The sequence below is a fragment of the Panthera leo genome, chromosome E2 (assembly GCF_018350215.1).
Source record: "Panthera leo isolate Ple1 chromosome E2, P.leo_Ple1_pat1.1, whole genome shotgun sequence".
NCBI lineage: Eukaryota > Metazoa > Chordata > Mammalia > Carnivora > Felidae > Panthera > Panthera leo.
The window spans coordinates 53,151,787-53,178,682 of NC_056693.1; the positions used below are offsets into that span (position 1 = coordinate 53,151,787).

A 26,896-nucleotide genomic window follows, 5' to 3' on the forward strand; every position below is an offset into this window, starting at 1 on the left:
TTGGAGGTCTCTGGGGGGCAGGATGCTGCCCAATCTTAGACAGGAGGGTGGGGAGGGCTAGCTGGCAGGTAGGGCAGTGTTTGCCTAGGTCTGGGGGAAAAGAAGAGCCTGAAAGGTTAGGGAGCGAGGTGGACGTCATTCAGTGGGGGCTGGACACAGATTGCTAGAGGTCTGCAGAAGTTTGCAAGCCCTCAAACCTCTGGCCCAGTGAGCTGTGCAGACACACCATCCATTTTCCCAAGTTTCTTTCTGAACAGTGGAGCATGTGCTGTGTAAATGTGTGTGTGTGTGTGTGTGTGTATGTGTGTGTACGGATTCTCCAGATTCTGTACCTGGAGGCTCTCACAGTTCTGGGTGACCGTGATCCGTTTGGCCTTGCTCCCACAGCTGGTGACAGTGGTCTCTTTTCTGCTGCTGGACATCACCCAGTGGCTCTTCTGTAAAGCGTGGACTTGCTCCTGAGGAGGAGGAGGAGAAAAGTAGAAAATGAGAGATCACCTACAGAGCCCGGCAAATTGTGCTCAAAATTATTTGAGCTGCCACTGGGTTTAGAGGATGGGGGTGAGGATACTCTGATTAGATTTCCAGGCCGCCTGCGTCAGAAATGATCCCCAGGCAGTTCTTCCTGAGAACAACTGGAAAGGACCCTGTTGTCCTCAAGCCCACCAAAAGAAAGGACTTGAACCAGAAAATCTCCCACATGCCTCCAAAATCCCATGCTAAAGAAGGCTTCTCTTGAAGCTACACAGGAGCCAACTAGGTAGCCTGTTATGGGTAAGGAAGGATAAACACACCCAAAGTGAAAGCTTTACCTGTTGTTATGAACGGCAAGGCAGAATCTCAACACATGCGGATCAAAATAGCTAATGAAAAAGGAAGCGTTGGGGCGTCTGGGTGGCTCAGTCAGTTAAGCGTCCAACTTCGTTCAGGTCATGATCTCGCGGTTCCTGAGTGTAAGCCCCGCATCAGGCTCTATGCTGACAGCTTAGAGCCTGGAGCCCTGCTTCAGATTCTGTGTCTCCTTTCTCTGTCCCTCCTCTTGTGTGCTCTCTCTCTCTCTCTCTCTCCCTCTCTCTCAAAAATAAATCAACGTTAAAAACAATTTTAAGAGGAAGTGTTCATGGCAGCTCCTATACTAGGAAGATATGACTCAACTATCCATAGATGCGACACCAGGAAGCTGGGAAAAGCCACGTGACTCTGCAGGAGACAGATTCTGTGGCTATTACAACCCTGATTCCCCTGAGGATGAAGGTTTGGTTTGGCTATGGACCACGAGCTAGACGTTGACTAGTCTGACTCTCTTGTGGACCAACCACAAGCGTTGAGAGAGAAGTCTCTATTTCAACCCATAAAGTTCTGGACACGTATGGGCGTCAGGAGGAAGTAGGGCTTTGGGAGTAGTTAGGAAACCAAAGTGCTTGCTGGGAGGAACCATACATTTCTTTTCAATCACTGATTCTCAATGGAACGGTCTCAGGACTAGCCGAGGTCCCAACAGTCGTGTAGCCAGTCGCCCGAGATCCCTCCTCACCTTCTCCCTCCACGTTGAACCCACCTCTAGTTGGCCCCCAAGTTCTGCTGGCCGACCTCAAATACCTTATGAATTCACTCAATCTCAGTTATAATGGTTGCAGCTCAAGCCATTCCAGTCCTTCCCTAAACAGGCTTCCTGTCTCCACTCTTGCCCCTCTTCTTCAGACTAACTTATGCTTTCAGGTCAGAGAGAGAGAGTTTTAGAACTTGAATCTTACTCTGCAATGATACGACTCAACCTCCAGGTGTGTGCAGAGGAGACAGGCTAACTTCCGTAACTGACGTCACAAGATCTTCCCTGATCTAACCTGGCCCACCCCTCTGGTCTTCCCACCCACCTTGTGCCACCTCCCCGCCTCCTTCACCACACAGCCATTGGCTCCCGTTCACAGGTACCTCACTTACTCCTTCTTACTTCTGTGGTTTTGTTCATCCAATTCTTCTCCGTGCAATGTGTTTCCACTCAAGCCAGGAAAGGATCCAGGGCATCCCCGACCCAAACCTTTTGTTCCAGTTGCCACATTGGGGCAGAGAGATTTGTTCATGCTTGGATCTTCCTCCCCGACCTCTTGAGGGAGCACCACTGAACGCATGCCGACCTCCTCACCTTTTCTGGTGCCGGCCACATGTCAACAGGCAGAAAATGATCCCGAATGAGCAAATGGCCACGTTATCCAGCTAGCTTACACCACTTATCCTTAACCTAAGCTCACAGGGCGGGCTACAGATTTTCCAGAGACGAGTTCAAATCCCTCCACCGTCATTCTCCAGCGGTGGGCCTGGCAGCAAGTTTTGCTTCATCCCTTGAAGTCTCCTTGTTTTCGTGTGGAAAGTGGTGAATACAAGTGGATTATTATGCGAATGACCAAAAAAGAACATAGGCTAAGCTCTCACCACAGTGCTTCATGTGTGCTCTGTAAATAATTCATCTGTTGTCATTACCATCATCACCATGAATCAGCAGGACTCTGTCTTCAGAGTTCCTATACGCACTTCTCACTTCTGTGTTTGGCCTTGATTTTCCTGATGGCCTTTCTTCATCTTGACATCGTGGGGTGGTGGGAGACAGACGGACTCGCATAGAATACCTTCCTTCTCCTCATCAACTAACAGAAACAGCAGCCTCCCTGAGATTCCATCTGTGTCCATCACTGCTAACAAGTGTGGTGGGCTGCAGGCATTTCGAGGGTGTGCACAGAAAGAAGAGGGAGAAACTAAGCACAGAAGTCTCACTCGTCCTTCTAAATGCGTAGCATACATTATGCGCCATATGTTTTGTTCTTCTGAAATATGTTAGATCGAAGCTGCAAGTCTGACTTTGGTCTCTGGCCCAAAGCGGCTACCGAAAAGGGGCTATGACCTCATTCCCTGATCTTGCACTCTCAATAAGAAACCTCATTTTTCAATTTAGTGAAATCCAAGAAGCGATTATGTGTAAGAATCCAGGGAAGGGCTCGTCCTATTCACACTTGTTACCACATCCAAAACAAACACAGTGAGGCCTATTAACATCCAGGGTGTCAACTTGGGTGGGGGTCCTTGGAAACCCAGAAGTCTCCACTGGCAGCTTCTGTCAAGGCTGACTACACTTAACTTGTCAGGAAAGGTGGAGAGATTTACCAATTTAAATCCCTCCCGTGGCCTTCTGGTCTACTGTTGTTCTCTGACCTACCACAGACCAAAACAATCATTCTGGTTGTCAAATTCACGGTTGGCCATTGTGCAAGAGCCCTGTGTTACTCAGGGAAGATCTTCAGAAATGATTATGACAAATCCTGTTATTGGTGGTGTTATTCCTTTTGTTAGAACTTTTCTCAGCCTTCTGTCCTGTCTTTCCCTTTAAGGTTTCGCAGTGTTTTATTTGAAATAAGGGGAGCTGTTCTAGATTTTTAAAGTGCTATCTGGGCTTGGTATCACATTTCTTTTTAAAAGAGACAATAATTGTGGGATTCAATTTGTTGCCAGGGACTGTATAAGATACTTACTATATTGGAGGGATCTGTTTTTATCATCACGATAACCTGAAAAAAAAAATGTTATATCCATGAAGAAACTGAGGTTTAGAGAAGTAATTGAACTTGTCTAAGGTCACACAAATAGTAACCAGCGGAGACAGAATTAAAAACCTTTTAGAGCTTAATCCAAATTGCACACATTGCATTACCCTGTCTTTTTTTCTCTCTTTTTTTTTTTTTTTTTTTAATACCTCGGGGATTTTGTTTCCTAGTTACAACTCTGAGCGAGTTTTTCCATGGAAGAGACTATAGTCGGGGAAATGCCATAGTGGGAATCCAGCAGGAAGAAGAAAGCCTCCTGACTCTTCATAGGTGGTGAAGACATTTGTTGGGCCAAAAATTAAATAATATCTACTCCTCATCAAGGAGGCGAGGTGTGGGGAAAACAGCCTTCAGAAATTTCCCTTTGAGTTGTGAAAGCTAACATTCTGTATCTTCAAAATACAAGATCACTTCAACTATAGCACAGAATGTAAAATTTCTTTCCAGGTGCACCCAGAGACTATTGACCGCATCTCGAAGAGTGAGGGATTCTGCTAAAATAATCATGTGTTGGCATTCCAGTAGACCCTGAACTTCCAGAATCCTCCTGCTCACCGTAGAGATGGTCCCCAAGTCTTCTGCTGGTAACATGAAGAGTCTCCCTTGGGTCTTAAACCTAGCTGCTGCCAAATCTGGGTCACTTCTGCCCAGAAGAGACCGTTCCCAGTTGCGATGGATCGGTGTGGTTGCTTCTCTGCCAACAACCGTTGTTGAGAGATTTGTTAGTTCCAGAATCTGGAAGAGCTGCCTATTAATTGCATTCCGTTACGCAAGACTAGACCGTCAAACATCTTCTAGGTACTTTGTGCTTTGTTTTAGGCACCAGTGTACAATTTGGAAGTATAAATAATGCAAATTTCCCTTTTGGAAATCTCAACTAGTCCACTGTTGTACCTAATGGAGGCTGTTCCTTTGCTGCATGGGAAATAAGTTTTCCCGTCTGCACTGGAGTTGTAGGTAACCAACGAATCGTTCTTGCCCCAGCAGACAGCGTTTGGCCCTAAGCAATCTGTGAATAATTAAGCAACAAACACAGCTGCAAGTTCTAAAATGTTCAACATTTAATACATGTTAAGTAACATTTCTTCCCCCCCATTGGAGAGGGAGGGGGCTAGACAAAATAATTATCGAGACTTAGTCCCACTCTCCTCAAACTCATTTTGATGATCACTTTGTCCACAGACCGGCATTTAAGAACTGCCCCCTCCGCCAAGCAGGGCCACGGGCTCAGTGAAACTTCACCCATTGCCAAGTCCCAGATCTGTAAAGAGAGCGGACAAGCTGTCTGTACAAGCAGTGTGGATTACTGCAAGACCCGGGGTTCTGTATCTCACTTGTCCAACATTTGCCGGGAGGCCGTGGGTGGACCCCAGTGTATCTGTCTCACGTTCTTTCCCTGCAAAGCAAGAGGGTTGACTTATCTGATTTCGAAGACCCCTTTAGAGCTAATGTTCGGTGTATTCATGCCAAAGCACAGAAAAAACCTGGCGTTGTTCCCAAATGCACTAAGAATGGGCAGGAGGCGAAGGAAGGTGGCGAAGGGCCAGCATTGCATCAGAGAGACCCGGGTGCAAATTTTGCCTCTAACGCGCTGAGTAATCTCGAGGGAGCTGCTGTACCTCTCTAAACCTCCAGGTTTCTTTTTGTAAGAAAATACTTAATAATAATGCATCCCTCGAAGAGAGAAGCGAGCATGAACTGTGATAAATATAAGGCACTTGGGACGGTTTTGAGGCAGAATGAACTCTCAGTTGCTGACTCTGAAAATCACAATTTGAAACTAAATGTCTGGCACTTACCCGTATCTCAGATGTTTGCCTCCTGAGGCTATCTTCTTTGATCTGTCCATCCTCGCGTCCCTCTTGTTGGCGGGCTCCTTAACTCCTTCTCCTGCACCCCTCATGTGTGCCCTTTGTCTGAAAAAGCAGTTCCAGTTTATTCTCTAATGGTTCAAAGTAGGGCTAAGTTATCTCTATGGTCTGCAGAACTCAGAGCCTGCCTTTCACTGGAAATTAATAGGGGCACTTGTTTATTATGTACGCGGGCTGGACTCAAGCTGGTCTCCCCATTTGCCAGTCCGTTCGACACACAGTAGCCAGATGATCAGATCCATCCAGAAGTACAAATCTCTGGAGTAGCTTCCCACTGATCTTATTACTCGATAAAACGGAAATTCTTAACAGACACTGCCAGTTTTCCCAGATCCACGTTGTGGCTCTAGCTTCTGTAGGGATAAGCTTCCTCCCATTCCTCCCACACCTTAAAAACAGCATGCTCCTTTATGTATCAGAACCATTGACACAATGCCTCTGCCATCTGCAACGTAGCACCCTCCAAGTATATTCTTCCTCCCCATTCAAAGCCCAGCTCGAAAGCCTCTTTCTCAAGGAAGCACTCCTTGATAGGCACTCTCACTCACTCCATTTAAGACAAGATCATGACTTCTTGGTAAATGTGTGCATAAGAAGCCTACACTTCGCAACACCTTTTTTTTTTAAAGCAAGAGTTACAATCGAAATTTAACCATTATTGCTACGACTCATAAATTGACGTCTGTCCCGTCTTCCTCCCTATGTGAATTCTAGGCTCAGAGTATGACTGTCCTTTCCACTACTACATTTCGACTGCACAGTACAATGTCTAGCACATAGTAGGTATTCAGTGACATTTAGTGAATGAACTTGGGCTATTTGAATGAAGACGTGCACGTACAAAATGAAAACAGTCCATCCTGTATCGCAAGACGTGGAGTTGGATGCTCATAAATTATTTAAGAAGTTAGACATTTGACAGGAACAAAACGATCCTGAGATCCTGGAAGGCTCCAGGATGTACAGTTGTTGAAATGTCACCTTTAAGACGTGGGTATTGATTTACAGTTTGCATTCTTGAGTACATAGGATTCTGTACTAGCAAGGAAAAAAAAATCCAATTTCTGAATCTCAGTAAAGGAGAAGACTAAGTCAGGTTTGGTATCATCTGTCGGAAGGAAGGGAAGGTTGTGGAGTGTGTGTGTGTGTGTGTGTGTGTGTGTGTGTGTGTGCGCGCGCGCTCATTGAAGGGTTTAACATTGCCTGGCATTCTTGGTGGTGAGAAGAAAAAGCTGTAAGACATTTTATTTTCATCACAGCTTAGTTTTGCCTATTTCAATACATCACCTGAGTTTTATCACACAGTAGTACTCTGGTATCTGACTGCCTGTGCTCAGAATAGTTTTGGAGTTTTACCCGTGTTGTGGAGTACACTAGTAGTTTGCTACTTTTTACTGCTGTGTAGTATTCCACCGGATGGCTATACCACAAATCTTTAATCCATTTCATGTGATGGACATCTGGGCTCTCTATAGTTCCTTATACTATTAATGAAGTTTTTTTTTTTTAAACATTTCTTGTACAAGTCTTATTGTGTATACAAGCTTTCCTGTCCTTTGGGTAAACACCTAAGACTGGTATTCTTGGGTCACGGGGTAGGGATATGTTGACTTCTGCGATATCGCTGGACTGATTCTCAGAGTGGTTTTTGCCATTTTGCATCCCAGTTTCACGGCAGCCTCTGGTGTTGTTGATCTCTTATTGTAGCCATCCTGGTGGGTGTATAATATTATCTCGTAGTTTTAAATTGTATTTTCTTGAAAACTACCATGGAACTTTTCTTCATGTGGTTATTGACAATTTGATATTTTTCTTTCTTACGTTCCTATTTGAGTCTTTGTCCGTTTTATTTTGAACAGTGTCATTCACCTTTTAAATATTGGGTTTTAGAGGTTGTGTATGGATTTATATATTTTTAATATAAGTCTTAATCAAATAAATGTATTACAACAATTTTCTCTAAGACTGTGACTCACCTGTTCACTTCTTAAAGGTGTCTTTTGAACGGAATGTGCTTTATATTCATGAAGTCCATTTTCATTACTTTTTTCCTTCATGGTTATTCCGTGTTCTAAGAAAACTTTGCTCTCTTAAATGTTGTGAAGATGTCCTCTTCGTTTCATGATAGAAGCTTTGTTGTTTTTGCTTTTACGTTTGGGTCTATGAATCATCTTCTCAAATTGATCTTTGAATATAGTAGAAGGTATGAATCAAAGCTCATTTTTTTGTTCCATATGGATCTATCCCTTTCCTCCACTGAATGGTTTTGGTCTCTGAGTTGAAAGTTAATTGACCATTTCTAATTATTTGACATTTAACTATGTTCTTTAGTTTATTTGCACCTGTATGGCAAAGATATTATATAATGATTCACGACCGTACCTCTCTTCCCAAACTCTACGTTCAGGGACATCAGGTTGGTAGCTTGAAATCGGCCGTGACGGGAACATTCACACCATGGAAACAGGGTACAGATCAAGGCTTAAGTGTTGTTATTTTGATTCTCCAGAGTTCAGAATGTATTGGGAACACTGTTAATAATGTAGGTGCACCTTAAAGTGGTACCACGTTTGCAACTATGAGGCTGTGAAAAGCACCAAAATTGGAAGAAAACTTGTGGCCGTATTTGAAAGCTGTTATCACTCGAGCAAAGAAGTCATGCACATCGCTAATGAATAGATGCTTCATTTTGCCTCCATCTCACCCATTAATGTAAACACAAACACCAACAAACATTCATGCGGGCACTATCCGCACTGTTTATCGCAACCGTAGGTGGGGCTGAGATACGAGTGTGTAACAAAAATGCCAACAAAAGCATTTTTGTGAGAATTAATGGACTATATGGAATCTATTTAAAAAAGAGTATTAACTATTTCATTATTATTTGTAAATGCTATGCTTTATATTCCTTATATCAGCAACATTTATAATAAATTTGTGCATGTATAGATACCCACACTTTCGCCCTCTTCCTACCGAGAGCCAGCCGTTAAACATTTACCAGCCACACAACACTGCCTAACTTACAGTGCTGTGAAGAGTAAGGAGACTGAGCTCCATGAGACTGCTTGAATGTTGCTGGATTTCCATCAGGTCATGTTCAAGGTCTTGGCCAACTTGGAGAAAGTGAAGGGAAAGCTTTATGGGGGAAAGCTCTGATGGCTTTGCAGGAGGAAGTAAGGTGACACGGCCCGTGAGAAAAGCCCACGCTCAAGGCTCAGCCTCAGGAGAAGCACACAGGTGGGAAAGCAATCTTGGTCCTCCCTCCAGGTAGGGCAGCATGAGGGCAGGTCAAGGCCAGTGGTGGGGAAAGGCAGGGAAAGTTGGCTTGGCATAATTTTGTGAATACCCTTGAATTCCAAACTGTGGAGTTTGTACTTGAAATAGCAGGCAGTAGGGAGCCATTGAAGATCTCTGAGTCAGGGAATCACACAGCTAGAGTTGTGTTTTCTGACAGTTAATCTGGAGGCATGGTAAAACTGGAGAAGAAAGGTTGAAGTTAGAAGTCAGGTTGCTGCTTTAAAATACGGATGAAAGCAGGTGCCATGAGCCCAAACTAAGCCAGTGGCCATCGGAACAGAAAGGATGTGAGTAATGGAAGAAACAGATCCAGGGTAGAAGTGACAGCACTTGGAAAAATAATTCTACTTTAAAAAAAAAAGAAAAACTTTTTATTTTTAAATTTTCTTTTAATGTATAAGTTTTATTTTTCATGGAGGTTTGGGAATGTGGGGAGGTGTCAATGAATCAGGAAAGTGTAAAACAAAGAGACTGAGGTGCTAAATGCACTCAGGAATTTTTACACCAAACCCTCATTTATGTTCATTTGCAGGATTTGGGGTGATTGAGGGTTTTTGCTCCCGTGAATACATATATTTTTTAATTAATGTACATTTTAACTCTTATTTACTATTTCCTTCCTAAGGGCTTGCTATTTAATAAAAGGAATAAAATAAAGTCTTGTTTTTTTGTTTTTTGCATTTTTTTTTAACCAGAAATATTTCAAGAATGTTCTCTGTTTGCCTTTGAGTGCATTCTGGCGAGGTGACTTTAGGCCATAAAGACTTGAGTGCTTGGGTCATGTCCTGTCACAGAGCTTTGTCTTGTTTATTTGGAATATAGAGGAGACGTGGTAGAGACCACTTAATTCTCAGGAGCCATCTGAAAGCAGCCAAGCATAATTCTTAAGAAAGAAATTCTTTTAAAAACGATTTTTTGGGGGGAGGGACTATAAGGTATTAGAATATTCTAGAAGTTCTTAAAGTTTATTTAGGATAAAATAATTCTAAAGAGAATATTCTCACAGACCATACACATCCTTTGGACTCAAGACAACGGGCGAGTTGATATTGTAGCTAACCTGGCCTAAGAGAAGGCATGTCTGTTCTTTTGCAAATCAGATTGTATTATTTTATTATTTTATTTACTTATTTATTTGAGAGAGAGAGAGAGAGAGAGTACGAGAGCGGAGAGGGGGAGGAGGGGCAGAGGGAGAGAGAAAGAATCTCAGGCAGGCTCCACGTTCAATGACGAGCACAACACGGGGCTCGATCCCACGACCCTGGCTGGGATCATGACCTGAGCCGAAATCAAGAGTCAAACGCTCAGCTGACTGAGCCAGCCAGGCGCCCTAGATGGCATTATTTTAAACCATCTTTTTGCTTTTGCAATTACAAAAGATGGGACATTGTCAAATAATTCAAATAACAAAAGGTATAATGCAGGGGGTCAGGGGGTGCATTGTGGTGTCAGAATACCTGAGTTTGCATTTCCACACTTTTCTTGTTCTGTGGTCTTATGCACACAGCTTCTTTAAGCCTCTGTCTCCTTACCATCATATATGAGTAACGACCGAAATTAGCTCATAGGGTTGTTGTGATAACTAAGTGAGAGAGAGGAGATATACGGATATGTAAAGCATTTAAGTAGTGTAGGAGAGCTACATGAATATATGAGACTGTATGAGAGCCAGTAATGGTTTAGCGATCCTGACCCTTACCATCATCACTATTTTATATTACAATTGCACCTTAACTGTAGAAAGCAAAATAGCACCTGTCACATAATAAATGCTCAATAAACTACCTAGTATCTTAAGTATATAAGATGAAAATCCTCCAATCACAATCCCCAGCAATAACCACAATAAACAATAATAAATAATCGTAGTAAATAATGACATCACTATGAATATGAACATATGCATATGTGGAAATATATGTTTATATTTTTCTATTTTATTTTATTTTTATCTCATTTTTTAAATGTCTGTTCATTTTTGAGAAAGAGAGAGAGAGAGAGCATGAGCAGGGGAGGGGCAGAGAGAGAGCGGGGCAGAGGATCCAAAGCAGGCTCTGTGCTCACAGCAGAGAGCCTGATGTGGGGCTCAAATTCACAAACTGTGAGATCACGACCCGAGCTGAAGTTGGCCGCTTAATTGACTGAGTTACCCAGGTACCCCTATATATTTATATTTTTTAATAAAAATGGGATCATACTAGATATATTGTTCTGAAACTTGCTATTGTACTTCAACTTTAAGAATTACTTACTCACACAAATACACCCAACTGACTTTTGACAAAAGTGCAAAAGGAATTCAGTCTGACACCCTACATCATACTGTTATTTGAATAATCTGACAACATAAAGCCCCATCTTTTGTAATTGCAAAAGCAAAAAGATGGTTTAAAATAATGCAATCTGGGGTGCCTGGGTGGCTTAGTCAGTTGAATGTCTGGCTCTTGATTTCAGCTCAGGTCATGATCCCATGGTCGTGGGATCAAACCCCACATCGAGCTCTTTACTGAGTGTGCAGAGTCTTTTCAACAAATGAGGCTGGGGCAACTGGACATCCCTGGTCAAAGATCAGAATCTCAACCTAAACTTGATACCCTATATAAAAATAAACTTAAAGTGGATCATGATTAGAAATGCAAAATGTAAAACTATAAAGCTTCTAGAAAAAGAAGAAAATCCTTAGGATCCAGGTCTAGTCAAAGCGGTCTTTAGATTTGATACCAAAAGTATCTGCAAAAGGAAAAATTGACAAATTGGACCCCATCAAAATTAAAACCTGTTGCTCAGGGAAAGATTCCCTTAAGATAAGACAAGCTATAGACTGAGAGAAAAGACTTTTGCCATGTATCTGACAAAGGATTAGTATCTAAGATATACAAAGAACTCAACACCCAACACTAAAAAACAAAACCCCCTCCCCCCCCCCAACAAGCAATCCAATTAAAAAATAGACAGAAGGCATGAATAGGCCTAAATACTGATGAGGATGTAGACAGGCAAAGAGGACATAGACAGGGCGCATGAAAAGACGTTCCGCATCGTTAATCATCCGCATCGTTAAGCACACCTTAAAACCACAATGAGACATCTCCACACACCTATCAGAGTGGCTGAAATAAAAAAAAAATGGTGACACCACCAAATGCTAGTGAGGAGGCAGAGAAATGGGTCACTCACACATTGCTGGTGGGAATCTAAAATAATGGTACGGACATTCTGGAAAAGTTTGGCAACTTCTGATACCACGAAATACACAACGGTCCTGTGGCTTAGCCATTCTATTCACTTTAGGACATTGGTCCCAGAAAAGTAAAAATGTATGTTCATACAAAAACCTGTCCATGAATATTCGGAGCAGCTTTGCTCATAATGGCCCCAGACTGGAAGCAACCCAGAGGTCCTTCAGCAGGTGAGCCGTCCAACTGTGGACCCGTACTATGCAATACTGCTTGGCAATAAAAAGGAATGAGCTATTGATTCATGCAATGGCTTGGATGAATCCAGATAATTTTATGCTGAGTGAAAGAAGTCAACCTCAAAAGGTCACATGCTGTAGGATTCCATTTATACGGCCCTCTTGAAGTGAAGAAATTATGAAAATGGAGGACAGATTAGTTGCTGCCAGGGGCTACAGACAAGGTAGACAGGGGAGGTTTTAAAAGGGCGGCAAGAGCGATCTTTGGGTTGACGGAACCGGTCTGTGTGTTGCGTCTGGTGCCCGACACAGGCACCCACGCGTGGGATAACACTGCATAAAGCTGATGTGTAGAACTGGGGATGCCTGAGAAGGAGCGGACAGTATCTGCATCGATATCCAGGCTGCGATATTCGACTATGATTGTGCAAGACGTTATCACCGGAGAGAAATGGGGTAGAGTCTCCGTGAGATCTCTCTGCATTATTTCTTGCAACTGCCTGCGAACCCATAGTTTTCTCAAAACAAAAAGTTTCAGTTGGGGGTGCCTGGGTGGCTCCGTCGATTAAGCATCCAACTCTTGATTTTGGCTCAGGTCATGATCTCACGGTTTGTGAGTTCAAACCCTACATCAGGCTCTGCACTGACAACACAGAGCCTGCTTGGGATTCTCTCTCTCTCTCTCTCTCTCTCTCTCTCTCTCCCCCTCTCCCTGACTCTCCTCCTCCTCTCTCTCTCTCAAAACAAATACATAAACTTTTTAAAAACGTTTAAACAGTGGAATATTATAAATTATTAGCAAAACAACTTAAAGTTTTGACTCATTTCAACTGTTGGCACTTAATTTTTTTTTTTCTTTTAGGCGTTCACTTGCCAAGCATTGATTGGCCAAGTTCTATCGCGTTTATTATAAACAATTCCAACAAGTTGTGCAGGGGCGATGCAGTCTAATGGCAGCAGACAGAAATGGTGTGTGAGGAAACTGGGTTAAAGATCTGGAACCACAGCTGTGCGCTTAACAAGTTCATTTATTAGGGACCTCATTGCGTATCCATTGGGAAGGGTAATTAAGCATGAAGATTAAGTCGGGTAGTACCTTCCTCAGGAAGGCCGCTCTGGGTTACAGATGGCCTTTACCAGGAGAGTCAAGACTTGGGCAACTCCCATCTAGTTGGGAAATTCAAGCCCATTATCTCTTACTGGGGAGGCGGTAATGACCGTCATGGAGGAAGAAGACCTCAATTTAAGCAAACAGCTGTTTTTCCTTGACAACAGAAGGGTAAACAGGGCTCAAGTCGGCCCTTAGTGAACTGATCCATGGAAAGGTAGTTGAAACGGATTCTCTCCTCGAGCACAGCGAGGAAAAGAGCCGCATTCCCCAGCCCTGCGCGGGTAATGCGCAGAATCCGACAAACGCCGTTTTGCGGGGAGCCTGCAAAGCAAAGGGACCCTATCCTCTTGTTGGCCTGGTTTCTGATGCTCTCCCCAGGCAGGTCCGGGACCTGCGTTCTCCTTTTGGGAAGATTATTCAGAGCCCCCGTCCGGGAGGGTTTGTGGTTTGTCCCGAGAGGGTCCCCGTGTCCTATCCCGGGTGTCCCAACTGGCGGGCCCTCCGGTCAGCTTCCCTCGGCACCGTGAGGGGGCTCGGCATTAAAATTCTTCAGATTTGCTCCCGGCCTCTGCAGTGGGGAGGATTTGATTGCAGCACTGGAGGGCTGGACAAACCCCACTAACGGTTGCCAGTCAGCTGTGATTTTCCATTAGCCGCGTCTCATTATCCCGTCAGGGCTCCTTCGTGCCTATCGATGAGAAACAATGTGTAATCACTTGCGACTGATTGCAAATCACTCTCCACGGCCTGTGCGAGCCTTGGCCCACGACCACGTGGCCTAGACTGCCAAATGGTCCTCAGGCCCCGTGGCCTCACACTGCCTTCTTAGCGGGGCTCCAGGAATTTGGGGCACGGTGGCCATCCTTTCATCTTGGGGCGAGGCGGGAGACAGAGAAATGGGTTAAAGGGGAGTACTGGCTAATCGCAAGCCCCACAGAACTCCAGAGTCAGGTTCAGAATGGCTATATTGTGGGACTCATTTCAGAGACAGGAAAACATTGCAGCTCCTTCCCTTCATGGAGACCTAGACAGATTCTAGGATTCTAGAACCACCGACTTGGTGGGAGCAGGGACCACGTCTTTTCTAAGAGAGAGTAGAGCATACTTGTACGGCTTAGGCAATGAAGGCCCTCAGATCGGACTCAGATTCCGATTACTACTACCTATACGACATCGGGCAAGTGGCTGAATCTGTTCAAGCCTCAGTTTTCTTATCTGCGAAATGGGAGTAATAGCATTGCCAAGCATTTAGAGATGTTTTAATGATTAAATGAGATCACAAATGCAAAACTTTTTAGAATTCACTGAATGCCACTGGTTGGTATTAATATAATTTGAAGTTAAAAAAGATACTCACTTCTTGGGGTACCTGGGTGGCTCAGTTGGTTAAGCGTCCGACTCTTGATTTTGGCTCAGATCGTGATCTCACAGTTCCTGAGGCCCCAAGTCAGGATCTCGCTGACAGCATGGAACCTGCTTGGGATTCTCTCTTTCCCTCTGTCTCTAGTATGCTTTCTCTCTCTCTCTCTCTCTCTCTCTCTCTCAAAATAAATTTATAAACATTAAAAAAAAGGCACTCGTTTCTTAGTACTGGATATCAGCACCCATACTGTGCTCTCTTTCTACCTAAAGGAAAAAAAAATACATGACAGAAAAATCTCAAGTTCCAAACGTGTTTTGTACCGAAAACTATGCCTATAATAGAGGCAGATAAATGTAGTCAAATATGCATGGAAAAGGAGCTTATGGACTTCAAAGCACATTAGCACAAAAAAGGAATGAGGTTTGTCATAGCTGCACGTTGGAATCACCTGAAGAACTTAAAATAAATATCTACAACCAGCCAGCCCCTACCTTAAACCATCAAAATCAGAATGTCTCCGGGGGAGGCTTTGACGTCTTTATTTTTAATGCCCTGCTTCCCACCTCCTCCCCCCGCACCCTTCCAGCCAGGTAATCTTAACAGACGGCCAGGGTCAGAGCTAAAGTTTCCAAGAGATCTGAGAGATACTACAATTATAAAACGTGTCCAACTTTATTTAAAAGTAGCGTTTCCTATGCTTCTCTGACAAAGCAATATATCTCTTTCCATCTCTCTTCCTCCTCTCCTTCCTCCTTTCCTCCTCCTCCTCCTTTGAAATCCATGCTGAGCAATCATGCTCGAAACCTTCTCCAGCTTCCCACCTGGGTGGAAGGCTTTCTGACTTGATCTTTCTCTGGCGCTAAAGAGCTCCCGAGAGGCAGGGAAATGAGGGAACAGTCTATAATTACCCTGATTATTGCCAACAAGAAGGCCCAGAAAAAGCAGAGTCACAGACATGCCCAGACCGTTCTGCAGGCAACCAGAGAGCTCGCAGGACCCAACTGGGCAAGAGTTAGCACCTGGAGTCCTGGTAGGGAGGGAGAAGTAATGAACCTCGGAGGTCTGAATGCCAAGGTGTTGGGCTCCTTGGTGTCAGCAGGTGACCGAGCTTCTTGCTTCTGAGCACAAATGGCAGGGCTGTTTTCTCCCGTCACCGGAAAGTCTCTTCAAGGGTCGCAGAAAAGGAAAGAGGGGGTTGGGTCTCTTGGAGAGGTTTTGTTTTGTTGTTCTTCGTTTAAATGATCGTCTCTTGCCAACTCCCTGACAATCACCACGCAACTTGTTGGGAAGGCAAAGCACGCTAAGGGAGATCCCACCCTTGACCCAGCTCTGGCAACACCTCAGAGAATAGGAGACAGGGTCAGAATTTACCGAGAATTGAAAGTTTGGTTTAAGGTAGTTCCCCTAATCTGGGGACGTGATGGGTAAGGATCCTACACAGAGTTCAGGATTGGGGGTACACGGTAAGGATTCAGAGACTCTTTGGTCACCACTTGACTGTTGACACTTTCCATGGTGGATCTTCAGGGAAACTCGTGCAATGAATAGACGCTGCATGGGCGAGTGTCACTTTGGGTAGCGAAGACATTAATGAAGACAGAGGAATAATAATGCCGTGATAATGTAACACAGACAGCAAGTCGTGTGTGTGGTGGGGTGGCTTCAATTTTCCGTGTCCACGCTGTGTGTGTGTTCAGCGGGGGAACCAATGACTTCATTTCTCACTTCGTGCTTATCTTTATTACAATGAGGGAGAACTTTCTCTCAGACCCGAATCTCCTGAAATGGTTATGCTTCCCCTGGAAACCTTTGTGATTTGGCCTTTGGGATATTGCAAAGCTTAGGATTGATCTTGTGTCCTTCCTTGTTTTTGCTTCATGGGAGTTCAGAGCCAAATCCCCTTCAGCAAATGTAAATCACCCCACTTTCGGACATACCCACGGCCCTCTGGTTTGTGATGATCCCAGTGTCCGTGTTTCTGTGTGTTTGCCCGTAGCAATGACGAGTGAAGTGTGGGGCAGGATTCTGTGATGCCTTTTCACGGACCTCACTCCCTGGGAGGAAGGAAATGGATGCCTGGGGGGAGAGGCCCTATGTGTGAGTCTGGGTGCCCCTTGGCCGTGGTTCTTGGTACAAATGGCTTGAATTTTAATAGGAGAGAATCCCAGAGGGTATCAATCAGTCAAGAAGAAAAACTCTACTTTTTAATTTAGCGGTTCCCGCCTTGGGAAGTGTTTTTGTCTCCGAGACCTTTATTTTTCTAACAATATTCCTTTAATTTGACGTTCCTATGAACAATTGGGCTTTGTTCCTTTAATTATAATAGTCATAGCCATTTGTCATATGCTGAAAAATATATATAGTTGCCATATTATTTCAAGGATAGAAAACATTTCAAGTATACGCAAAAACATGGAGACTAACGCAACGTAGCCAGTACGGTCATGTCTCAACTTTGTGAAATCTAAATTTTTCTTCTGACCGTATTCACTTATAGCTTTTTCCCTAAATAATGCACTCTTACAAAGGCAGTTAAAATCCAATGTATCTACCCATTTCACCCTCTGCCTCTCTTTTTTATTTATTAAATATATATATATATATTTTTTAAATTTTTTTTTAATGTTTATTTATTTTTGAGACAGAGAGAGACAGAGCATGAACAGGGGAAGGGCAGAGACAGAGGGAGACGCAGAATCCGAAGCAGGCTCCAGGCTCTGAGCGCTCAGCACAGAGCCCTACATGGGGCTCGAACCCACGAACCATGAGATCATGACCTGAGCTGAAGTCAGCTGCTTAACTGATTGAACCATGCAGGCGCCCCAATCCCTCTCCTCTTGCCAGAAATAAGCAATTATCCTGATTTTGGGGATTAGCATTCTGCCTCATGGTTTTACCCCTTTACTAAATATACGAAAGCCCATACACAATGTAATCGTGATGTATTTATATTTTCAATTTTATCTAACCAATAACCTTCTGCAACTTTCCCTCTTCGTTTCATATTATGTTTGGGAGATTAATTCACTCATTTTGATACGTGTACTTCTCACCGATCCATTCTATCTGCTGAGGAGCATTTTATTGAGTACACCAACTCGCTTCTCCATCGTCCTGCAGACAAGCATTTGGGTGGCTTCGCCTTTGTGGCTATCGTCAACATTCCAGTTTCCAGCAGTAAACATTTTGGTATCTGCACATCCTCTACGTGTGGGCAAAGGTTTCTCCCGGGCCTTGTCCTAGACTTGCAACCGTTAGGTCTCTGGTCATCTCATTTTCAATTTGACACGGTTTTGCAAAACGGCTCTTCGAGGTGACTGTGAACAATTCTACTCCCGTCAGAAGATGGATGAGCACTTCTGTTCTGCTCCCTTGCCAGCACTTGGTATTGTTAGACTTCTCAGTTCTAGACTCTGTTATGCATGAGCGCCATCTGTTAGAGCTGATTTTGTTTGAATTTCCTTTATTCCTAGTGAGATTGGGCATCTTCTCATTGGCTTATTGACCTTTTGGGTTTTCTCTTCTGCGGCCTGCCTGTTCATAATTTTGCTCATTTTATTAGAGCCTTCTTTGTCCTTTTCTTACTGACCGTACGATATCCTGGGTACTAACCCGTTGATGGTCGTAAATGTGGTGCTATTATTTTCTGGTTGTCCTTTTAGCTTTGTTCACAGCGTCTTTTGCTGCATGTAATTTTCAAATTTTAATAACACCAAACTTATCATTCGTTTCCTTACGTATTATGCTTTTTTGAGTCATGGTTAGGAAATCTTTCCTAATGGAAGGCATCAGGGTACTGTCCTCTATAATCTTCTAAGTTTTAAAAATTTTGTTTTCCACGTGTATGTCTTGGCCCACCTCGAATTGTGTGTGTGTGTGTGTGTGTGTGTGTACCGGGAAAGGGATCTCATTGGTCTTCTTTTGGAAAAACAGTTGCATCAGGATTCTTGAGTAGCCCATCCCTCCCGCCCCCTGCCCCCAACCCACTGATCTCTGTGCCTGTTACATTCTAGGTCAAGTTTCCACAAATGATTGGCTCTGCTTTGGAACTTTCTGTTGGTTTATTTTTCTCTCCCTCTAACACTGCCACAGTTGCTATAGATTTATAATAAACCTTTATACCTGCTAAATCTTACCTTAATCTTACTTTATTCTACTTATTCAAAATGACCTTGACTGTTCTTTCCTTTCATGTCCCATATGAAATGTTGGTATTGTCTTCTCAAGTTCCTTGCTATGGTTTTGACTGGAGTCACTTTGAATTTTAATGTAGATCAACTGGAAAGAATTGCCCGTTTATGATCTGCTCACTGGGACCACGATCTATATTTTCATATACTGAGATTTTCTTTTATGGCGTTTTTTATGACGTTTTCTATTTTTTTTTAATTTTTTTAATGTTTTTTTATTTTTGAGACAGAGAGAGACAGAGCATGAACGGGGGAGGGGCAGAGAGCGAGGGAGACACAGAATTGGAAGCAGGCTCGAGGCTCTGAGCCATCAGCCCAGAGCCCGACACGGGGCTCGAACTCACGGACCACGAGATCGTGACCTGAGCCGAAGTCGGATGCTTAACCGACTGAGCCACCCAGGCGCCCCTGACGTTTTCTATTTTTTATCATAGAGTTAGATTTTTTGTTAGACTTTTTCTGTATTTTTTTTATTAAAAATTTTTTTCAGGTTCTTTTATATATTTATTTTGAGAGAGAGACAGAGACACCATGACAGCATGAATTGGGGGGGGGGGGAGAGAAAGAGAGAGAGAGAGAGAGAGAGAGAGAGAGAGAAGCCCAAGCAGGATCTGCACCACCAGCCCAGAGCCCGATGCTCAAACCCACGAAACCGTGAGGTCATGACCTGAGCCCAAAGTGAGAGTCAGACGCTTAACTGACTGAGCCATCCAGGCTCCCCGTTCTGGGTTTATTATTTAGTTGCCAGCATAAATACCACTAATTTGATAGTATGCTTTGTAATGATGTACTGTTGATGAATAAGAACACAACTGACTTGTGTGTTTTGGGCTTGAACCTAGCAGCTTCGGTGACCTCTCTTATCAGTTTCAATATTTTGTATCTACAATGCTTTTAACCATGAGTGGGGTAAGGGTATTACCAAAACGTCAAATCAGTTGTTTCTAGGTAAGGTGGTTATGGGTAGGATTTATTTCTGTTTCTTTGTACTTTTCAATACTTTAAATTTTGGACATTAGGCATCATCTCCTTAGTAATTAGGGGAAGAACTGAAAGTTAATTAACAATAGTGTCAGTAAAATCCATTGTTTAACACCTACGCTTGTCAAGCATGTGGTAAGTGCTCCGTATACATAATTTAATTTTAATCCTGGCAGTAACCTTGCACAGAAGATATTTCTTGTCACATTTTTAAACAGGGAAACTGAGGCACAGATCCACTTGCTTCCGGGGTCACCCGCCCACTAAATAGGTGAGCTGGGTTTCACGGTGCTATGCTGCTTTCTAGGCAAACTCAGAAGGACGCTCTCTTGTCGTGGATTTTCCTTTACTGAATTCATCTATAGAGGGTTAGTTCATCATTGACAGGGCTGTTTGCCCTTATCTCAGGGCAGAGCCTCCGGGACTCCAGGGAGGACAACTTTAGAAAGACTGCCTGCTGGGCCAGCAGCCTCCTGGGTCCCCCACCGTTGTGGGGAGGCCAGGATGGCAACCAGCTAGATGGGAGCAGGATCCTGAAAAGGAAAGCCACCGTTTGAAAGAATGGATCACACCCATGGAGGTCAAGCTTTTCTAGGCTCCTCGGCGGGCAAGAATGCCATCGAGCAGTTGCACTCTTGGGAAAAGGAAGCCCATCCCTTCAGGGTGAAGATTGGGCCTCTGTCTTTAGTCTTCCTAAATTTTAATAACGAGAAATCAGACTTGAAAGGATTTCAGGAATCTAAACCCACACATGGGCTACGGCAGAGACGGGGAGGAAACACGGGACTATACAAAGTAACTTATTGCCTTGGTAAGTCTGTTTCTAGCGCATTAAGGATCCGGGGAATGTTAAAATACAACTTTTAGTAATCACATCTAAGTCACAAGCCGGCTGTCTAGCCAGATAACACAGGTAGAAGTTATCTCTGGAAGAATCGTTATCAACCCCTATTGCCACACACAAGGCCTCACAATCGTGTCCTATAAACCTCTGTTTCTTTGTCCCCTCCTCCTCCGCCCCCTCCCGGTGGCCCCTCTGCTCTGTCCTAGGGCGGTGTTCGGACTTCTGTGGGCCCTCCACGTGTTTGCCCTCATGGGCACCCACCTCCATAAAATGATAATCTAAATAGTATATCTTATGCCAGCATTGATGTAAAGATGAATATAATCCACGCAGGATTCGATAGTACATGTTCATTATAATTAATTACATTCACTTTTTTCTTCTGACTTTAAAAGAAATTAAAATTAAAACCTTTCCGTGGGTCCTGAAAGTATTGTGGGTCCTGGACATCAGGTGACCTATACCTGAGAGAGAAATCAGCCTCTTCCCTCCCTCCCTCCCTCCCTCCTTTCCCTTTCTTCCTTTCCTCCTTCCTTCTTTTCTTTTTCTTTCTTTCTTTCTTTCTTTCTTTCTTTCTTTCTTTCTTTCTTTCTTTCTTTCAAGTTTTAAACATTTATTTATTTTTGAGAGACAGAGAGAAAGAGCATGAGCAGGGGAGGGGCAGAGAGAGAGGGAGACCCAGAATCTGAAGCAGGCTCCAGGCTCCGAGCTGTCAGCACAGAGCCCGACCTGGGGCTCGAACTCACAAACCGCGAGATCATGACCTGAGCTGAAGTTGGACACTCAACTGACCGAGTCACCCAGGTGCCCTTCCTTGCTGTTTCCTTCTTTCTTTCTTTCTTTCTTTCTTTCTTTCTTTCTTTCTTTCTTTCATCCGTTCTTTCTCTTTCCTTCTTTCTCTCTTTTTCTTTCTTGCCCCCTCTCTCTTTCTTGCTTTAAATTTTTTCCCCTTTCCTGTCTAGACTTGGCATAGTAACTTAAAGAAAACAAGTTTTCAGATGCTTCTATATCTTGCTTGCAATCATTTCTGTCCTAAGATGAAACAAATAAGATATTTCCTTCATTTTCCTTAAAACCAGACCAAACAACAACAGCAACAGCGGAAATCTGTGAATCTACATTTTTCGTGGAATCCTAACCAGCGTGTTTTTTCCATCCCATCATACATAGCTTACATTTGCTCGATTTTTCTTTTTTTCAGCTCCACTTACATACTATGACCATTCATGAGGAGCCGGAAGGAGCTGTTAGCAATCATCCCTAATGCCGGCTCAACTTCTGCGTGCGTTCCGTCTTCCTTTCGAGTTTAGATACTCGGGATTTCTGCCGGCACGAAGGATGACAGGGGAAAACACGAAGTGAGAGAGGCATGGCCCATCCTGTCGTGGGAGAACGGAAGGCCACTGTGAGGCACCCGGCTGCCGGGGGTGTCCACGGAGGCACCATGGTTTTCCTCTTGCTTCTTGGGCGGCAGCTAGAGTTTCCAAACTGGTTTTCGTCGCTCTTGGGGCAGCACACAGGCATTCAGATATAGCCCTTGGGAGTTAAGGGGCCTTCCTCTTTGCTTTGCTAAAAGAGAACTTTCCCCATGTAGCGCTGGAGCCAGAAAGAGCAACTCAAGTCACATACTCAGCCCACGTAATGGTAGGAAGCCCTGACTCCCTTGAACTGCAGGACTGTGAATCTGTGGGGGCGGGCAGGGGGCCGAGGAGGATCAAGGTTGGCTGTCCTTGTCCACGGGCTGGTGATTTACAACCTCAGAATGTGCTCCAGGTTTGAGCGAATGCACCATTTAATATTGGATCTGTAGAAGGCCTCCCCCTGGGCCACATCCTTCCAGCCTCGGGATGGAGGGACGGCGGGCTCCCCATGGCGGAGCGGCTTCTGGAGGACATTAGACCCTGGCTACCTGTGTTACAGGAGGTGGACGTGAGCTGTGGGCAGAGAGGTCAGAGCTTCTGTTATTCACGCAGCGTGGGGTGTCTCTGCGTTTCACATTGTGTCACATCGGGTCGGGGGGAGGCTGGGGAAGGAGAATGCAGAGTCATGGTTCAGGGCCTGTTGGATGTAACTGCTCAATGGATCACTTGGGGGGAATCTGCACCAATTTCCTCCATCAGTCTTCCTTTCTCCGTCCTTATGATAATAGAGACTCTTTACAGAGTGATTACGAAGAGCCTCCGTGTGCCCGGTCACAGCTATGCAGACGTTGTGCCGTAGACAGCGTAACCACATACAGAAGGAAGCGTCTCTCTCTTTAGTTCACTGTGAAGAAACTGAGTCTCAGAGAAGAGGACTTCTGGGAGGGGGGATGGGAGGAGATCTAGCCAATTCTTAATCTGAATCTGTGAGATGGCTTGATTTATTTTTAATTTTTTTAAACATTTATTTACCTTTATAAATAAAGAGAAAGAGAGAGAGCAAGGGAGGGGCAGAGAGACAGGGAGACACAGAACCAAAGCAGGCCCCAGGCTCTGAGCTGTCAACACGAAACTCCAAGCAGGGCTCGAACCCATGAGCTGTGAGATCATGATCTGAGCCACTAGGAAGCTGAGAGAGACAGGATGAAAGAAGAAAGAAAGAGAAATAAAGAAAGCAAGAAAGCAAGAAAGAAAGAAAGGGAGGGAGTAAGGAAGAATGAAAGAAAGAAAGAAAGAAAGAAAGAAAGAAAGAAAGAAAGAAAGAAAGAAAGAAAGAAAGAAAGAAAGGAAGGAAGGAAGAAAAGAAAGAAAGAAAGAAAGAAAGAAAGAAAGAAAGAAAAAAGAAAGAAAAGGAAAGAAAAAAGAAGATGAAATAAAAGTGTGATGGCCATAATGAACAGCGTTTTGATCAATTCTGGCCAACTCTTGTGCTGTGTGACTCTAATTAAAATCTAACTGGGTTGGTCCAAAGGAAGTACTACTTTCTATAGAACATGGATTTGATCTCCTTAAATAAACACTGAAATGATGTCTACATTATGAAAACAGCAATGAGCTGTTCCTTGCCTCCTTTAACTGAACAACTTTTGATTCGACCTAACATAGGTACATCTGGGCAACACTTAACACCAGTCTCACCCAGAGATACCTTGAGAAATTTTAGGGAAAACAAAATAAATAAAAATGTTTGCCCAGTCCTAAGCAAACTTTGGAATTCTATTGGTTTAGAATGGTTCTTGGAAAACAGCTACCTCTTTGAGTTCTCGGGTAATGTATCGCCAGGAATGAGAACCACAATTCCACCCAAATGAACACCATCAGCTTTGCAAAACTGCCATCCTTCCTCAGCGTCTTCACACAGGCTGTTCCCTCTTCTTAGAATTCTTTCCCTCCAGGCTTCACCCAGCAGAATCTTACTCATCTACCAGGTCTCAGTGAAACATCTCTTTCCATGAGAAGCCTCCTCCCCTTCCTACGAGCAGACCCTAGGTTGGCCCCCACGACTCTTGCCCCTGTGTTAACACACTATATAATCCATTCTTGAGGTAGGCAAAGTCTTGACTTGTCGACGGCCAACTGGATTTTACAGATGTAATTAAGGACCCAAATCAGTTGACTCTATGTTCATCAAAAGGAGATTGATTATCTTGCTTTACTGGGCCCCCACCTCATCAGGTGAGGCCCTTAAGAGAGACTAGGCTTTTCCTGAGACAGACTTTTCTTGTGGGTTTGATGAAATGGGAGGCCATAGACAGGTAGAGAAGTCTTCAGGGCGAGAAACTGTGAGTTGGCTCTAGGCTCTCAGGGTGACCTCCAGCCAATAGCCCAAAAAGTCTGGGACCCTGGGTCATACAACACAGGGGAATCAATTTGGCCGATGATTTGAATAAGCTTGGAAGTGCACGTGTCCCATTTTAGCCTTCAGATGAGAACATGGCCCAGCCAACTCCTTGACTGCAACCTTATAAGACCCCAAGCCAGCTGGACCATGCTATGTTCCTATTGCAGGCTTCCCATGGAGCCCAGGCCACATTCTCCTCCTAGACTTCTTTCTGGCATTTTCTCCTTGCACTACAGCAGGGGTTGAAAACGACAGCCCGTGGGCCAAATCCAGGCTGACACCTAGCACCTAAACACTTTATGTAGTCCGTGAGTTGTTTCTGTACATGGTTGGAGCAACATTTTTAAAGAAAACTATTTTATGGCACTTAAAGATTCTACGAGATTCAGAGTTCAGAGATTATGAATACAGTTTAATTGAAGCACAGCCACACCCATTGGTTTATAAGATGCCTATGCCGGTTTTCTCACCACAGCAGCAGAGTCGAGCAGTATGGACCACAGAGACAAAATTATTTACTCTGTGGCCCTTTAAAGTAAGAGGTTGTCAACCGCAGACCTAGAGCTTGAGAGCTATAGATGGAGATGATAAGGCAGAACGAGCTTTTTCCACCTGCTGGCCTAGGTGGTCAAGCACGGGAGTTGAGAGCAAAAAGTGTGGCATCTCAGGCTTACCTGCAGGGGGAGCACCTGAGGAAGGGGGAACAGACACCAAGGTGCACAGAGGCAGCAGCACTGTGGGAGAAACACCACCTTCCAGCAGCATTTGGACAGCTGCATAGGGTCTTAAGGAAGATGTTTTATTTTTTTATTTTTTAAGTTTATTTATTTTGAGAGGGGGAGAAGGGGCAGAGAGAGAGGGAGAGACAGTGAATCCCAGACAGACTCTGCTCTGTCAGCACAGAGCCCAATGCAGGGCTCTCCCTCACAAACCATGAGATCATGATCTGAGCCAAAACCAAGAGTCAGACGCGTGACCCACTGAGCCACCCAGGCACGCCAAGGACGCCATTTTAAGATCCCATATGACATTCCCTGAAGCCTCTCAGAAACGATTGGGGGTAATTCCAGAAAGGTCTAAGGGCTTGTATGATATGCCAGTGAAGATGAGTCAGCAAAAGTTTGTATCAATATTAGCGTCACTCCGTTTGAACCAACTATTCGTTGAGGGGTGGGGAAAATCCCCTTTGAGCTGAACTGCTAAGACATCCTGGCTGCCGGCCACAGACTCGACTCAGCAGCTCAGAAACATGGCCCATGTCTATGTGCTCAAGATGAATCCGAAAGCAGAGGTAGTTTTCAAAAGTGTGAAGTCCAAAAAATGGTGTTTTGTCCAATACAGCCATCTAAATAAATCAGAAACAATGTTTATTACTGTGCATTTTTGGGGTCTTTTAAGTTGTTTTCTCTACATGCATCCCCTGACTATTGAAGTAATGTGTAGTCATTGCAGAAAATGCAGGGCTTGAGAGAAAAGTCCAAATGATTATAATCTCACCATTCAGAAGCAATTGATTTACTTTGGGGCTGCTTCCTTTTTATTTCTCTATTTTCTTCCTTCTTCCCATCCTTCTTTCTTCTTCTTTCTCTTTTCCTTCTTTTGCTTTTGCTATTTTTTTGCACAGATAAGATCATACTATCTGCCGGATTTTTTGCTTTTCTGTTTTTCGTGCCTTTTATATATTGCATATGTAATTTCTAAGATTATTGAAAGTTTGGGAAGTGTTGTGGACTAACACTTCTCAATGTGGGGTGGGAGTAGTTTGGTCTCCCAGGGGGCATTCATCAATGCTTAGAGACATTTTTAGTTGTCTTTATTGGGGGGAAGGGGGCTGGTCTTAAATATCTTACAAAAAGCAGGGCAGTTCCCCACAACAAAGAAGTATCCTATTCCCAGTGTCAACAAAGCATTGGTGTTGAGAAATCCTGCTGTACGTACATAATTTTTATTTTTTAATTAAAAAAATTTTTTTAATGTTTATTTGCTTTTGAGAGAGAGAGAGAGAGCATGAGCAGAGAAGGGGCAAAGAAAGATGGAGACACAGAATGCAAAGCAGGCTCCAGGCTCTGAACTGTCAGCACAGAGCCCGATGCGGGACTCAAACTTAGACCATGAATTCACGACCTGAGCCAAAGTTGGACACTTAACCGACTGAGTCACCGAGGCGCCCCTGTAGGTACATAGTTTTTTTACTGAAGTGTCATCGACATGTTATATTAATTTCAGATGTACAACATAGTGATTCAACATTTATATACATTATGAAGTGATCGCCGCGGTAAATCTAGCTACCGGCCATCACCATACAAAGTTGTTGCAATATTATTAACTGTTTTTCTTATGCCGTACATCACATCCCTATGACTTATTTATATTATAACTGGAGGTCTATAGCTTTTACGGTCTGACATTTCACTTAGCATGATACCTTCTAGGTCCATCCATGTTGTTGCAAATGGCAAG

At 43.9% G+C, this 26,896-nt stretch overlaps 1 long non-coding RNA gene across 3 annotated transcripts in view; it reads right to left on the reverse strand.

Annotated features, from left to right (window-relative positions):
• Positions 1-364: 364 nt before the first annotated feature.
• LOC122207686 overlaps positions 365-26,896 on the reverse strand; it is a 740,526-nt gene continuing 713,994 nt past the window's right edge. For all 3 annotated transcript variants that reach the window (XR_006196968.1, XR_006196967.1, XR_006196969.1), the window contains 3 exons: positions 5,393-5,509; positions 3,522-3,557; positions 365-458 (listed from right to left, as the gene is read on the reverse strand). This is a non-coding gene — a long non-coding RNA (uncharacterized LOC122207686). The remainder of the gene's footprint in view (positions 459-3,521; positions 3,558-5,392; positions 5,510-26,896) is intronic.